Here is a 12,797-nt window from a genome sequence, read left to right as displayed (position 1 = left end):
CTGACTAGGAAACACCACCAGGAGAGGTGGCAGCGTAAGGCCATGCCGAGTCAGGAGCAGGGCCCGCTCTCCCAGGGGACAATCCCTCGGCTCTCCTATTTGGGGCTTTTCATGAGAACACAGTACGTAGAACCCAGCTCTCCAGTATACCCCATGCTCAGTGACAAAGCAGGAAAATTAGAGTCGTGGAGGGGAGTTTAACTTTGAAGATATTCAGAGACATCGTGTGTGGCAGGAGCCCCCATTGCAGAGAGCGTAGGTGACCACGTCCCTCGACGCAATCTCCACCATTAAAGACAAGATGCTAGAATCATCAATACAGGAACTGTTTGTGATGGGAGATTCTAAGCCTGCACGTACCTATGCAAACACACGCATAGAAGCACGGAGTCGCGTGTTGTGGGAACGTGAGCTCACAAGACAGACCAAGTCGTGCCAGTGTGGGTTCACAGGAAAGCTGTGTCCCCCCTGGTCTGTGTCTCTGCCCTTCAAAAGACCAATTTCACAACAGCATGAAGATAGTCTCTTCCTTGGTGTGCTCCTGGTGCTCAGAAACTTTCACGGTCTTGGCCCCCATCTCTGCTCTTTGCCACTTACATCATTCTGAAAAGTGTAGTCAATGAGGAGTGAAGCCCACACAGGGGACTGTAAGAAACACAGAGAACCCAAATGAAAACAAGAGGAAAATCACCTTTGGGAAAAGGGAGACAGAAGGACACTGGTGACTCATACCACAAAATAGGGTCAGTCTCCCATGGGTCTCATCAGCACCCCCTCATCCTGGGGAATGGACATGGTGTGGCATTCCTAAGATTCCACATGTGAAAGAGCAGGGCCCGGGGTCAGGGACGCCTGGGAGAACGGCTCTCAGAGGCCACCCAACAAGCTCTCTGGCCACAGTGTGACAGCTCTCAGCTTGGAGGGGCTGGGCAGCCGGGCCAGCAAATGCCCCCCCACAACCCCGTGCGGGAATGACTACATCAGACACAAAAGCAACATCATGTGGGATTTCTAACACTGCTCTCAAAGGGCATCTTAGACCATCAGAAACATTCCGGCTTCAATTCGAGTGGGAAAATGTTCTGGAAAACAAAGAGTCACCCATGCATTTCAGTCATCCATTAAGAATACGTCCCTCTGCAGGAACCTGTGAGGCTTGGTCTGTTAAGTGTCCAACTTGGGCTCAGGTCATTATCTCGCCATTCGTGAGTCCTAGGTCCCCATCGGGCTCTGTGCTATCAGTGCAGAACCCACTTCAGAGCCTCTGTCTCCCTCTCTCTCTGCCCCTCCACTGTGTGGTGCGCGCTCTCTCTCTCTCTCTTTCTCTGTCTCTCTTTCAAAAATAAATATTCAAAAGGAAAGGAAAGCAAGAAATCAGCAGGGAAGAAAGCAAGCAAGAAAGCAAGAAAGCAAGAAGGCAAGCTAGCAAGAAAGAATTCACGCCTTCACTATGTCCTAACAACAGTGTTACCCAAACAGGAAGGAGCCCAACAACATGAGGGAATGTCAAATTACATGGCCTTTCTCACTTCAGAGAAACAACAGGACCCGTTTTGATTTCAAGTACTTCCTGGAAGGGTAATAGTGACGTCCATAACTCGGGCTCTGACACCTCCATTGTTTCAAGTGATTTATTAGAGGGCTGCTTCAACACTTCTCCGGGGAAATCTCTGGCTCGCACAATGCGGACTTTTCTCCTACTGGGTAGCTCAGAGGCTGGTCTGTCCGCTCTTCCTCCAGCACATCAGAGCTGGAAGGGTCCATCTGGCACAGAGACAAGGGACAGCCGCCTCACACCTAAACAGGACAAGACTTTTCCCACGCGCAAATGCAATCTCGAACTTCTAAGTGTTTCAAGAGAAGACTATGTATGAGAACCGACTCGTCTTCCACACCAGCGCTGGTAAAATTTCACCGGGGCCAGGAAGCAACTGAACGTCCTTTTGAAGTCGATCAAGCTGAAGCTCCACCCACGTGTCTGAACCGGGGACACCAGTAGGTGCATTCTGGGGTGCCACACCTGTGCTCTTGTAGTTTGAATTCAGCCAGAACAATAGCCCGTCTGCACCCACCCCCTCCAGCTCCACTGGGTTTCAAGTCCAAATCCGGGATGGCAGCGAGGGGCAAATCAGGGCTCAGCTCTCAAGTGTCCAGGTGGGACCTCTGTCACTGTCCCCTGAACGGGCAACATTTTGCCAGCAGGTAAGGAAGGATCCACACTGTCCCTTCAAAGCCACCACTTCAAAGTTCCACTCTGTCTAGGTGCCCCAAGACCAGCAAGAATTTCCCAGATGTAATCTGCCCTTGCCGCCTTTTAGACAGCAGACTCAACTCTCAGCCCTGGGAGGGGAACCCAGATAGTGTCGTCCCAGGGAGCCCATTCACAAATGAAAGAACGGCTAACCCAAAGTTGTGTGATTTGCCCACAGTCTCTGCCTCTCCAGTCAAGTGGGTCCCACGGCCCTGAGCTGGACAGAGGCCACCCAACTGCAGGAATTCAGCCACCTGCAGTTCGGGCCAGAGGAAACGGTCACACGAATGGACAGGGGGAGCACCTGTGCCTCCTTCCTCACATCCTGCCTGGCAGCCCTGCCCACCGTCCACATGCTTCCTGCTCCCCAGCTCCAGAGTTCTCCTTGGAAACTACAGGCATCACTGGAAACCGGGCTGGATTTTTTAAATGTTATTCAATTAATTAATTATTTGTTTTATTTATTTATTTATTTATTTATTAAATGTATACGTAATCTCTACACCTCACGTGGGGCCCAAACTCACAACCGTATGACCCCGAGATCAAGAGTCAAGGCTATTCCAGCAGAGCCAGCCAGGCGCCCTCTTGATTATACCTTTCAAACAACAAAATATCCTCTCAGAAAATTTCTGTCCTGATCTGATCTTTGCACACCCAAAGGGAGAATCGCCTCCCTTTCCTTGCTCAGGGACTCACTCCTGTGTTCTGAGTGGAGGGAACACAATGGTGACAAGGGACATACCTTTCTTTTTTCTTTTTTGTTGTAATTTTATTTTTTTTATTTTTGAAAATTTACCTCCAAATTGGTTAGCATATACTGCAACAATGATTTCAGGAGTACATTCCTTAGTGCCCTTTACCCATTTAGCCCATCCCCCCCTCTCACAACCCCTCCAGTATCCCTCAGTTTGTTCTCCATATTTATGAGTCTCTTCTGTTTTGTCCGCCTCCCTGTTTTTATATTAGTTTTGTTTCCCTTCCCTTATGTTCATCCCTTTTGTCTCTTGAAGTCCTCATATGAGGAAAGTCATATGATTGTTGTCTGTCTCTGACCAATTTCACTTAGCATAATATCCTCCATTTCCATGCATGTAACTGCAAATGGCGATATTTCATTCATTTTGATAAGGCACAGACCTTTCTTCCTGGATCAAGGTGAGAGGCTGCTCACAGGTCTCTCTCTGAAACCCAGCGATCCACTGAGGAAATCCCAGGCATCTGGAGGGATCCGTGGGTCACACGATGAAGAGTAAAAACCTCAAGAGGACGTCTGCCGCCAGGGCAAGTTGTCAGGCGTGCAAACCTTTTCAGGACTCCAGGACATCCTCCCACACTTCACACGGCTTTGTGAAGAAATCCGAAGGAGGGAAGGAGGAAGTGCATTTGACTAACCAAATAGCTCAACCGGTTTTCAGACACATTGAGAAAATACAGAAAATGACAAGTTTCCAAAGATTTGTAGCTGCATAAAGTTTTCTCTTCGTGCCAACAGAAATCATTGCTGCAACCTGCCAGCATACATCTCCTCATGGCCTCCAGTCTTTGTTCCTTGCAAATGAAGACTTTGCTACAAGTGATAAAATTATATTACTGTGAGTTAAACACATACACACGCAAACACACACATGCACACACACGAACACACACACAAAATGGCCACCAGGGTGGCGCAGTAGGTTAAGCGTCTGGCTTCGACTCAGGTCATGATCTCGAGGTTTGTGGATTCGAGCCCTTCGTCCAGCTCTGTGCTGTAAGCTAGGAGCCTGGAGCCTGCTTCTGATTCTGTGTCTCCCTGTCTCTCTGCTCCTCCCCTGCTCACCCTGTCTTCCTCTCTCAAAAAGGAACAAACATTAATAAATCAATCAATCGATCATTACATAACCCAAGGAAAGCTCTCTGAAGGGACTGTGTTGCAGCTGGGAGACAAAGCACAGGGAATGCTGTCTGCATGAAAAGCAGGGAGCTTCTGGGAGCAAAGAGAGAAGACGGCTGCAATTCTAATGAACAGTAATGGTTACTGCCCAGAGATGAAGACACCAATCCGTCAAGCCACTGACTCCCCACCAACTCCCAGAAATGATACAGCAGCCTCGACAGGCACCCCACGGTTAGACATTACAGAGCAGAGAAATAAAGTGCCCTCTTTCCCTAGAAACAAGCCAGTCTCAAGCATATGTCACTTACATCCATGAGCCACTCTGTCACACACAAGAACCACAGGGTCCCCGGCATCCCATCTACACATCCATTTCGACAAGCACATCACTGAGCCCGGCCCAGGCTCAAGGGGAGGCCTTAGATTCCACCTCTCAAAGGGAGTCGTAGCGAAGCACCTACCTCCCATCGTGACGTTGATGTCATCATAGGCCACTTTTCAGCAAGTCTACAATGTTACCACTTGTAGGACGCATCCTGATGTCACAGGAATCAAAATGTGAAAGCAGGGCCAAGATGGAATCGGCACTTGCACGCTGGTTTGTGATGGGAGACGTGTCTCCGCTGAGGGTGCAGCTCAAAGTTCGAACCCGGGCTACTTTACGTTCCAAAGTGAGGGCCAGGGAGCACTCATTCCAGGCTGAGACCATCTATCGCATGGAGAGGAACCCTAAACAACCACTAACGTTTTCTATTCTAGAAACTTCTGCACAAATGTCAAAGGAAGATGTACAGTAAACCTTCATGAATGCATCACCCATCTTCCACCAGTATCAAACCACATGGTCACTTAATCATTGATGCATACCCTGACCTAACCCAGGGCGTCGAATTCCCAGATGGTGGGTGAGTGCACCTGTAAATACTGGGACATACGGTGGCACCGTGAGCCCTTTGTGTTGTCCTCCTTGCAATCCACGTGGCTGAGCTATACATATCGCTTTATTACCTAGATGCCACCGGGTAAATCTGAAATGGATTTGCCAGGGCTCACACTGGCCACAAATGAGTTTCTAGGGAAGCAAGGGGAGGAAATGGTTAGAATAGTATCACATGGGGTAGGGAGGGGAGTGAAAACCAAGGTGGGGGCAACCACAGTTTCTCTTGAAATAATGAGTGTGGTGGCACTTTGGGCAAAACGTTAAAAACAGGGGCCCTTGGGTGGCTCAGCTAGTTGAGTGTCCAACTTCCGTTCAGGTCATAATCTTACCATTGGTGAGTTCAAGCCCTGCATCAGGCTCTGTACTGAAAGCCAAGAGCATGGAGCCTTTTTTGGATTCTGTATCTCCCTCTATCTCTGCCCCTCCCCCAGTCACATTCTGTGTGTGTGTCTCTCTCTCCCTCTCAAAAATAAACCAACATTAAAACATTTGAAAAAGTAAAAAAAACAGGGTCACTCAGCTGCCACTCAGGGGAGTATACAACTCTTGTAGGAGGGTCAAGGGTCTGTGCAGACGTTGCTTAAAATCTTAAAAAATAAATCAAAATTAGGGGCACCTGGGTGGCTCAGTCTGTGTAGCTTCTGACTCTTGATGTCAGCTCACATCATGACCTTTTTGTTGGTGAGAGTTGTGTCCCATGTCGGGTTTGTGCTGACAGTGAGGAACCTGCTTGGGATTCTCTCTCCCTCTGTCTCTGCCCCTCCTCCTCGTCTCTCTCTCTCTCTCTCTGTCCCTGTCGAAATGAACACAACTTTCACAAAATTTAAAAGGTAACATAAAAAAGAAAATAAGGTGTTGGAGATGAAGACATCCTCAACCCTCTATTTGTGCAACGTGACAATCCCTTAGTCACTGCTTTAATTACAAGTTAAATTTTTTTATTTTTTATTTTCCTTTACGTTCATTTTGAGAGCAAGCACTTGCGTGAGCGGGGGGGGGAGAGAGAGAATGCCAAGCAGGGTCCGTGCTGTCAGCGCAGAGATCGATGCCATGCTCAAACCGCACAAACCGTGAGATTATGACCTGAGCCGAGATCAAGAGGCAGACGCTCAACCAACTGAGCCACACAGGCACCCCTAGTTAATGATTTTTAAAGCAATTTCCATTATTTTGTTCTCATTATAAGTTTAAAAATAGCTTTTACTTAATTTTCTGAGAGCATCCTGGCCTGGAAACCAGAGCCATGGCACTAAGGCCTGGAGGCTGGGCTGTGGGGCACCCCTCAGCGCCAGTGAAGAAAGGTTCTGTTCGCCTCCTCTGAGGATGGCTGGCCGGCCACACCAAAGACACTCCAAGCCAGTGGGACGGTGGCCACCGGTTGCACAGGACAGGCCAACGTACCCTCTAACTGCTGGATGTGCCCCGGTGCGTGTCCCCAAAACCCTGTGTGCAGCCTCTCTGTGGCAGGGAGGGAAGGAACCGTCCCAGAGTCAGCTGAGCGACAGGGATCTTGTGCCAGAGCCTCATGAGTTGGCCTGGTGGTGGCTGCCAGCCCCCGGTGCGGGCAGACCCTCCCGCCTGCCACACCGGCTGGTGTAAGACTCAGCACTGGGTCTGAGCTTCGGGAGAAGCAGCCTAGTGGGTGCCAGGGGCTGAGACGATGGGGAAGGATGCAGCCCTGGGCACTTCTTGGGACCTTGAGAGGACAGCAGCAGGACAGGAAAGCCCACACACAGGATGGAAGAGGAGTGGAGACTGGGTGGAAAGCACGCGCCTGTACACACATGCGCACACGCACACACTCCAGTCTCCTGGGGTCCTGGAGGAAGAGCAGCCTCAGCTGGCCCTGACCGTGGAAGAGTCGCCCTGCCCTGTTGGCCTATTGCCTGGGCCCCCGGCTGCACTGATTCCGGGGCCGCCACCCTAGGGTCTGGGCACTTGGCCCTCCTGTGGAGGACACCCCACGTCGGGCCCCGTGCTGACAGACAGCCCGGAGCCTGGAGCCTGCTTCGGATTCTCTGTCTTCTCCTGTCTCTGCAGCATCCATGCTCATGCTCTGTCTCTCTCTCTGTCTTTCAATAATAAAGCAACATAAAAAAATTAAATAAAATCCACAAATGGAAAATGAGGTCCACTCCTTAAACTTGTTTACAAACAAATCTAAACAGCTGATTTCCGTAAGAACAATAAGGCCTTTATTAGAGTTGCACTACATTGTTTCCAGGATCTTGCATCTTGCTCTGTGCTGAGCACCCAGCACCCTGGCCCGAGGTGGGGGATAAGTGCACCCTGATTGGTCCTCTGAGAGTTCCGCTGCCAGGGGTCTAAGGTTCGGGTTGCGGGGGAGAACGGGGCGGGCAGGGTTTTGGGGAAGAGGCGGCCAGGTTGCCCCACCCAGGCTTTCTGGGGCCTCAGCTCCCAGGTTGTGCGGGTCACTCCAGGCAAACTGCCCAGGCCCCCAGGGACCAGGCTCAGAAACAGCATACCGGCCTGGGAGATTTTCACAGTGTTTCCATCAGCTTTCCACTCCAAGTTTCTTTAGCTGATAGTTAACACCAGATATTTTTAATCTGTTCACACTGCAGAAGAAAGCATTTCTTGCTAGAAAAAGTGTAGTTAAGGTGAGTCATTAAAATACAATGACAATTGCTGCAAATTAAGTCTGATTATATCAAAACCATGGGTGTAGAGCTAAGGGACATTCGTAAAGGATAATGCAGGCTGTGTCACGGTGATCTTTGCAAACGTGGTAAAATCCTTTTCTCTGTCAGGGTTTCTTAACAAACAATTAAACAATGATAATTACAATACGTGCACAGGTTATAAAAGCCCTGTATTTGTCGTAGGATTTATACATACAACCATGATAGTACATACACTTGAAAGACTAAACTGAGATATAAGAACATCAATTGATTCCAAAGGATATTTATAGCCCGGATATATATGAAAGTAAGGAACAATCTATAGGGAGTGACAAATTTACAGAAATGTACAAACATTAAATGCTAAATGAGTTTCTCGATCCTATTCACGAATTTTTCAGTAATTAAATACTGTAATAAAATATCTCAGGGTCCATATAACAAGGATTAACAGATGAAAGATCTGGTTGAAGTTTCAAATGTAGTCGCTGCTGGGCTCTGCGTGCTGCAAGACCATCGGTGGAAGCAGTGTGGGTAAACTGCAAGATAAAGGAAAGAATCAGTCTTAAGACAACAGCCCGAAAAGCACCTTCCAGGGCCCCAGGTGGGGCCTAGCACGTGCCCCCCCTCCCCAAAGACCTTCCTGGCTGAAGAGATTTGAGAATCTAGAGAACATATGAAGCATTTTGCATTACCAATGAGAATTATTCGATTGAGTTCATACTGGCTTAAGACTGAAAGTTACCAAATTAAAAAAAAAAACAAGATGAAGGAATCAATCAAATATTCTTTTTTTTTTCAGGATTTTAAGTAATCTCCACTCCAAAATGGGGCTCAAACTCACTACCCTAAGTTCAAGTGTCATAGGCTCCACCTGGCCTCCAGCCAGGAGCTCCCAACAATCAAACACTGTGGCTGAGACAGGAAAACAGAATGAGAGGAGAACAAAGCCCACCCCCGCCCTGAGGCCCTCAGATCAGGGAGAAGACGGCTGGGTTCCGGGGCCCACACCCGAAATCTCCAAGTTCAAACTCAGCCCCTCAGAGGGCAATGTGCTTCCACTTTTAAAAGCTAATCTCTCAAGTGAGAGGCCACCAGCGTCACTCACGTGAGGACTAAAATCCTCTTGGGCCTGGTTCATTCAAGGAGGTGTGCGTAAAATAAGCCAGCCAGGGCCTGCTGACCTAGGAGCTCCACCAGACCAGGCAAAGGCCAGTGCCACTTGCTCCCGAACGACCAGGAAGGTCAGCTCAGACCTGGAAAATCTCCTACTGCTTCGACAGCAATCCTGCCTCCCTACCACAAAAGACATTAGCAGACACTGAAGCCAAACTTCTTTTTTTACGAAAAGAGTGGAAATACAGTTTTCTCCGGAAAAACTGAGAACACACCAACCTCTTAAGTGTAAGCACACAAACACCAGAATCCTCTTAGCAGGTGTAGAGAAGCTCATGTGTGTGTGTGTGTGTGTGTGTGTGCATGTGTGTGTGTGTGCGTGTGCGTGTATGTGTGTGTGAGTCTGTCTATGTGCGTCTGCGTGTCCGTGTATTTCTGAACGTCTCTAAGTGAGCCTGCTGCGGCTGTCCTGGCTCACATGGACATTGCGCAGACAGGACACAGGGTGTCCGACTGTGGCCTGCATGGACGGTGCCCTCTACTCACCAACAGGAAGTGTCGGCAGGATTAAGACATGACTGCCTGAATCTAGCCTCTGTGGTGCAGATACTATGCCTGCTCCAAGCAACACAAGGGGCAGCGTGCAAATGCAGCATGCGGTTAGTCTTGAAATAGCACATGAGGGCACAAATACAGCCACACACATTCCAAACCACAGCAGCAACCACTGAGGGCTCCCGGGGCACTTCTGAGTGGGGTTCTCTCCACCCGCAAGCAGCCGGGGGGGTCCCCGGGAGTTCACTCTCAAATAGCAATGGGGCAGTAGAGGCCATGAAAACACTTTCGCCGTGTCCATCTGCCATCTTGTGAAAGAGGGGCCAGGGCTGCCCATCACATACATAGCTCTGCAAGTGTCGCTCTGAGGCTGGTCCAATGCTCTGAGGACACCCACGATGCCTAGTTGTAGTAGTTGAGAGAATACGCTAATATTCCATCAGATAGAAAAGTTAAAAAAATCTCTTTCACTGTGAACCTTTGATAAGCAGAAGTGAGGAGTAACCTTAGATCATTTGAGCCTGAGCATGCCATAGCATCTGAACGCCTTGTTACATATTAAGTCGGCCATTCTCCACCAGTGTTCACATTCCAACCCAAGAGCCTCCCATACCTCCGGCAAGAGGCTGGGGCAGAGCAGCACGTCACATACAGACCAGCAGCATCTTCTCTGGCTGCATAGAGGACAGAGAGGAAGTGACCCAGAAGCCTGCAGGGAGAGTCTCTGCTGACCCAGCAGGTAAGTCAACAGTGTCTTGATCTACATTGCTATCTCTAAGAAGGTGCCCTCCTGAAGCTTCTATCATCATCCTGGGAAATTACAGGACACATTGTGAAATGAAAACCAAAAATATATAGTAAGGTTACCAGCCCTTTAAAATGACCTCACTCTGCAAGTTTGTTTACAGCTGTTTACCCCCATTCCTGACAGCCATTGGGGGCCCCCTGCCCAGACGGCTGCCCCAGGCGGTAAAGGAGGCAGGGCCATATTTGTGCCAGGACACTGACCGGGCACAAGTCAGGACAGTCCTGGGCTGACTGGACCTGCCGCACTGTCTTTGTGAAATCACCTTCCTGCTATAGAAGATACTACCTTTTTGTTTTCAAAACAGTCTTTAAGCTGCGGACAGTGCTACACGCTAGGACAGTCCCACCGCACCCTTTCACGTGTCCTATTCTCGTCACACTCGAGTGTTCTTATGGCAACGAAGACAGTCTTAAGTAGTGGTGTGGGAGTAAATCAGTCCTGGTGTTGTATAAGGAGAAATCAACACTTCGTGTCTTTTTAAATAAACGACTGTAACCTTCCCGCAGAGCACAGGGCCCTGGACTGCAGAGAGACCTCCAGCCGCCCCCAAAGGCAACTTACAGGCTCTATTGCCAGGCTGCCGTCAATGTGTTATGATGTGAAAAATATTTCTCAAGACTATCAAAAGTCAAATACCAAAAGGAAAGAAACCAAACTCCTCACCTCTGTTAAAATATTGGTTTCTCAATAGCTCGTTGGTTTGGGTGTTTTTTACGTTTTTGCAGGTACATTTATTTATTTTTGAAAGAGACACAAACAGTATGAGTTGTGGAAGGGCAGAGGGCTAGGGAGAGAGAGAATCCCAAGCAGAATCCCCATTGTCACCACTGAGCCCAACGGGAGGCCCAAACTCACGAAGTGTGAGATCATGACCTGCGCTGAAAGCAAGACTCAGATGCTTAAATGATTGAGCTACCAGGCACCCCTGTTTGTTAGATTTTCAGAGAGAGAGGGAGAGAGAGAGAGAGAACGATTGTGTGTGAGTGAGATAGGGGCAGATAGAAAGGGTGACAGGGGACCCAAAGCAGGCTCCACGCAGACAGCAGCCAGCCCAATGCTGGCCTCAGACTCACAAGCAGTGTGATCATGACCTGAGCCAAAGTCAGACACTTAACCAACTGAGCCACACAGGCGCCCTGAAGCTCATTTGCTAATAAATTAAGAGCTAAGCTTAACTTGTAAGGTAAAATTATCTCCGCATTTGGAAGAGTAGTCTGGTACATGATTCCTACAAACATAATAATCTACGTTCCTTTTTTTTTTTTTTCTGATTTTACTTTTAGGAAATCTCTACCCCCAACACAGGGCTCAAAGTCACAACCCAGAGATTATGAGTCACGCTGTCCTCTGACTCAGCCAGCCAGGCATGCCCAAATATAATACTTAACAGTTAACGCAAATTTAGAGATCATTAGGCTGAAAACTTATTTCACCAACCCTTTGGTCAGTCCCCATGACCAAAAGGTGGTTCAGCTCCCATTCCAAGATAGTACGAGGCTGAAGTCACGAGCCAACACCCCAAAAGTTATGTCAATCTAAAGGATGACAACATATTGCAATAGCGTCGAAACCAAGACTTCAAACTCAAAACAATACCCATTGAATCCTAATAGTGTATTTTCAATCAGAGATGTTAATGTGGAGTCCATTAATGGGCTTGATTTACTTATCTTTGAGAGGCAGAGAGACAGCATGAGCAGGGGAGGGGCAGAGAGAGATGGAGAGAGAGAATCCCAAGCAGACTCCAAGTTGTCGGCACGGAGCCCGACTTGGGGCTCGACGCCACCAACTAGGAGATCATGACCTGAGCCCAAAGCAAGGGTCGAGCGCCGAATCATCTGAGCCCCCCAGGAAGCCCACAGGAATGGGCCTTTGGGGAGAGGGGTCCATGCTCTCCGGGAAATTAGACAAGGGTGCCGTGGAGGGGGGTTTGCAGTGGGGACACTGAGGGCATTCCCAAAGGTGTACAGTGTTCTGTAGAAGGATCAAAAGATTCCTGATTCTCCACTGAGCCCATGAGTCAAACAGAATTCCACAGGGAAATCAGAAACAGAAGCCATGAAACTTCCACGTGGCACACGAAGCAAGAGTGTTTCTCTCTCCACATAAGAGCTAAACGCACGCCAGTCTCACGAGCCTGTGAGGGGAAGGGACAGGCAGAGCTCAGGCAGGAGGAGGCAGCACCGAGGACTCCGTGCCGCGCAAAACAGACCGGGTTTGGGGAGAGAGGACTAGCTGTGCGGTGAAGCTACGCGCTGCCTTGCTCCAATACAGGTTGCGGGGTCTCCAGCAGGAGAGCAGTGGGCGGGTGCAGACGGCCCGGTGTCACCTGTGTGTTCTGGGTCGGGATCTGCACCAGAAGCGCCAGGGCGGTGACATCGAAGGTCCCGTCTAAGGCCATCAACGTGCCGTGAACGCCACCGTCTACGCGATTGTTGGCCTCCTCTTTAAGGCCAATCGATAGGACCCAGCGAATCACCGGGTCCTTCCTCCAAACCAGCACCTCTGCCGACAGTAAACACCCATGGCCACGGTGGCTGCCGAAAGCTCTCTCCATCACATCCACACCCTGTGATGCAGGACAAGGATCTCCGCTCTGTGCC

The 12,797-nt window shown here is 49.3% G+C and overlaps 1 protein-coding gene across 1 annotated transcript in view; it reads right to left on the bottom strand.

The window, feature by feature from the left end:
• Window positions 1-8,083: 8,083 nt before the first annotated feature.
• Window positions 8,084-12,797, bottom strand: part of LOC125147471 (liprin-alpha-1-like) — a 31,103-nt gene continuing 26,389 nt past the window's right edge. Inside the window, exon 10 of the mRNA XM_047824462.1 lies at window positions 8,084-8,254. The gene's annotated coding sequence lies outside the window, so the exon portion shown is untranslated. The remainder of the gene's footprint in view (window positions 8,255-12,797) is intronic.

This window comes from Prionailurus viverrinus, chromosome D2 (assembly GCF_022837055.1).
Source record: "Prionailurus viverrinus isolate Anna chromosome D2, UM_Priviv_1.0, whole genome shotgun sequence".
Taxonomy (NCBI): domain Eukaryota; kingdom Metazoa; phylum Chordata; class Mammalia; order Carnivora; family Felidae; genus Prionailurus; species Prionailurus viverrinus.
Note: the sequence above shows the minus strand (reverse complement) of the source record. Positions and strands in the feature narration are given on the sequence as shown.